Raw genomic sequence first — 4,282 nt, 5'->3', positions numbered from 1 at the left:
CACCCATGGAGATTGAGATTCAATCTGTCTGGGAACCTAGGAAGAGTCTAGGAATCTACATTTTCAGAAAGCATCCATGTGATTAACAAAGGCGATCCTCAGATCATACTTTGACCTTACCCCAAATTGTGAATTCTCAATTTACCATTCCTTTGCCTCAACCACTTCATTCTAATGTATATGAAGCTTTGTCAATTTGATAGTCTAGTGTAGCTGAAAAAAATACAACACTGGCGTAAAGAAGCCTAGGGTTCTAGGTAAAACTCTGTTGCTAACAAGTTGGGAAAACTCAAATAATTTATTTGAATTTGGTGGGCTTTTTTTCCTCACATGTAAAATTAAGCATTTCATACACCTATGATTTTATTTGGCTGAAGTAAGCCAAATTTTTAAATAACAATCTATAGAGCCTAAACATCTCAATGGTGACATGTAAGAAGCAAAGTCTACTTTATTTCTAAATTTGTAATTTCAACAAAGTGCTTCCAAATATCATGGATTTGGGAGAAGGAAATGGGAATCCAAAGATGGAAGCAGATATAACTTAAATTATATCATTAAGGCAATTCCGTTGTTTGCTTAGCAATGGATTTCCTCAATCGGGTAGTTGCACCTGTAACTAAGAATGTTTCAAGTATATGGTATTTCCAATCTTAAAAATCAAGTTTTTGTTCATCTTAAGAAATAAAAAACAAAATCCTGCATGAAATAAAAGAAAATTTAAAAAGGCAAAAAAAATCAAGTTTTTGCATAATAATTCATTCTAATTTTCAATAGTATCTTGAAGTTTAAAGCTATTTTGAGCTTGTTTTTAAAAAACTAAAGATACCCCTTGATTTATATTAATATACCACTGGATGTTAAAAGCACAGGTTAAGAATTGCTGATTTATATCTTAGAGAAAAATGCTCACAGTATGGCATATTGGGTGGTTAGTGTTCATGGAGACAAACTTAATGAAATGAGTCACACAAATGAAGTCACAAGTTATAAATGAGAAGGAAGGCCACTGATGCAAAAAATACATAGTTCTAAATCAATGAGGAAAACCACAAAGTGAACTTGTTGTACCATCAGAAAATTGTATATATATTTACCTCCCTTGAAATATTCCTCTTTGCTCTGTGACTTATTAATACCTTCCCAGAAGCCACTAATTTGCTTCTTCAAACACACTAATTTGGCAGCAGAATTTGGTTGCAGAAAGAGACAATAAAAAAATGTATTATTACATAGGAAATCTGAATCACTAGAAACAAAAGAAAAAATTCACTCAATTGTGAACTAAGTTAAGATGCACTACTTACAGCAATGTTGAGAAAAACATTAATTTCACATTTAGATAGTGTATAATATTTCCTCCAACATTTTGCAGTATAATTTAACAGCTCTTATTTAAAAAGGAACTTCTCAACTCAATCAATGCCAGTTTTATCTCCAAAGCTTTCAATTATACCACATTCCCAAAAGCAATATATTAAGTAAACTCAATGCATTCATAATCTTACATAGCCTGTATAGCATAGTAGAGTCATTTAGGGAAGTGTACTGAGATTATTTTGCATGTATCACAGGGATAAATATACTTTTTCTATGTATTTTCTAGCTATTTCTTTAGCAAGATCTTGGAGAGTTCATAAATTGACTTTGACTTCTTCAGTTTACGATTTTGCAGCGTCCAAGAAAGATAAAATGTTTCTGCTGCAGCTAAGGAGGATAATATTGCTACAGTCTATTTGCTTGTAAGGTAAGCTCAGAAGTCAAAATGAAAATGTTACTGTTTTAGGTCAAAAATTCTAAGAAAAACAATTTTTAAAATATGTATACTCATCTTTAATAACATCCATGAATTCTATGCCTTAAAAATCCAAAGGAACTGGGTGTTTTTCTGACTTAAAAAAATTTCAGCCAATAACCTCTAATTCACACACAACCTAAAATATGAAACAGCAGAACCAAACCACTGACAAGCTGTCAAAGGCCAGCGAGGCACCAGGCTCTGTAGATGCTTAAGCACCTTCCTCCTTCACATTTTTCTGCATCTTCTAAAGTGAGAAAACAGTTCTGTGAGCCTGAAAGGGGCTGGTGGAACTGCAGAGCTCTCTTTACCAAGTCAAATTAGATGAGTATGCCCCCTGTGGACCAAGGACTTCTATAATTATGACTTTCAGAAATCATTGGAATGCAACTTGGCCTGCAAAATTTGCATTTAATTACCTAATTTCTTAGAGACTCTGGCCCACTTAAACAATTTTGGGTATAATTATGGTCTAAGGATATCCTATCAATGTTGAGGGAAACAGAGAGACAGGCCTCAGTTGGTAATGTGTCTATTTTGTAAATTGGTAGACGAAGTAATTCTGAAGCATAATTCTGAATAACTCTGGTGTCTGAAAGGCCAGAAGAAGGAAGAAGGACTATCAAAGTAGATAAAATGTATTAATTACAATGGCAGCTAAAATTTATCAAATGTTTGACATGAATGATCTTGGTTAATCCTAATGGTAATCCTTTGAGCTAAGGATAAGTATATATTCTGTTTTACAGAGAAGGAAACTGAGGCTCAAAGAAGTTAAGCAGCTTGTCTAAGGATTCACATCTGGTAATAGCAGAATCAGCTTTTTTTTTTTTTTTTTTTTTTTTTTTGAGACAAGGTCCTGCTCTGCCACCCAGGCTGAAATGCAGAGGCATGATCTTAGCTCACTGCAGCCTCAACTCTCTGGGTTCAAGTGAACCTCCTGCCTCAGCCACCCAAGTAGCTGGGACTACAGGTGCTTGCCACCACACCCAGCTAATTTTTAATTTTTTTTGTAGAGACAGGGATGTCCCTATGTTACCCAGGCTGGTCTCGAACTCCTGAGCTCAAGCGATCCTCCCTTCTTAGCCTCCCAAAGTGCTGGGATTATAGGCATGAGCCACCACACCCAGCCCAGAATCAGAATTTAACCCAGGCAGCTGGGTTCCAGATCTGATATGTTTAAAAAGTATGACATACTACCTTCCAGAAGTGAAGAATAGAAAGGAAATTCCTCTTCTGTTTCCATAAGTCCAGCTCTACAACAGTTAGCTTATCTCTGCCTACACATCATTAGTAGCCAAAGTAATGAGACAATCTCCAAGGTAAGCATCATAAAATGTTCAAATGAGATTTAAATAAGAAACTTATATTTTTAGTTTATGCTACATTGTGCTTTACTAAAGGCAATTTATTTCATTCAGTACTTCAGAAGCCATACTATTAATTTTGGAATGTGAAATTAGCTAAGGAATCCTGGGATTCCTTACTTGTCCTATTCAATCTGTTACTCTTTTTGATAGATATTTCTCTAGCACCGAGGTTCCAAAATTTGGGGGCATGGAATTACAGCCTCCGTGAACACATTTCAAGTTGTAAAGCTCCTTGCGAAGGGGTGGGGAAGACAGGGCAACTCTCTATCTAAAATGTGGGGGAATTGGCCATAAGACAAATAGAATTCTCTTTCATATGACTCTGACTGGGAAAATCTCACTGCCTGGAGATGCCTAGAAGAAATTTCTTGCCAACTCTGACTAGGGAGCTTGGGATATCCCAGCAGCACCCCTTCAGCAGTGGGACCCTTACAGTCCACCCCTCACCTTTAAGGACCAGTGTTTCTCAGCCTGAGTAGAGATGCTAAGGAATCCCAGGAACCCTGTGCAATTCCTAACATCTTAGGGGCACAGCTAAACAGTGCACACTATTTTCTTCCCCAACCTTTCTATTCTGAATTTTGGGGTTCTGTGTTATCTGCAATCACACAGATCTCAAGCTTTGAAAAGTGACAATGACCAATTTCTCTTATGATCCATTCATTTAAAGCTTGTGGTCAAACAGACAAAGAAATTACTGAAAAAGGCTGGAAAGCTTAAGAACGTTTTAGAAATTATGTAATATATTAAATTGCCTAAAAGTGCATGTGCCTTTTCAAAAGATAGCATCCTTGTTTTTAATCACGTTCTTATTGTCTAGACACAAGTTCAGCCTATATTTCACGAAACATGTTATTATTTCCTTATCTGGCAATGATTTTTCTTGAACCTGTGGTCAGATTAGAAGGTTGGGCAGATGGTACCTTCAATTTAAATACAATGTTTGCTCTGCCTAAGAAGAGTATTGACTATAAAAGTCACAGGCTCCGGACCATTTCCTGTGGGATTTTTCCACTATCCTTCCAATTAGTCAAAATGATGTTTCTCTAAACACGACCATTTATTTTTCTCTGGAGGGTTGCCTTCCATCCCGTTCAAGAAAGATAATCCTGGA

Source organism: Pan paniscus, chromosome 15 (assembly GCF_029289425.2).
Source record: "Pan paniscus chromosome 15, NHGRI_mPanPan1-v2.0_pri, whole genome shotgun sequence".
NCBI lineage: Eukaryota > Metazoa > Chordata > Mammalia > Primates > Hominidae > Pan > Pan paniscus.
The sequence above is the reverse complement of the archived record's forward strand: the minus strand, read 5'-3'. Positions refer to the sequence as shown.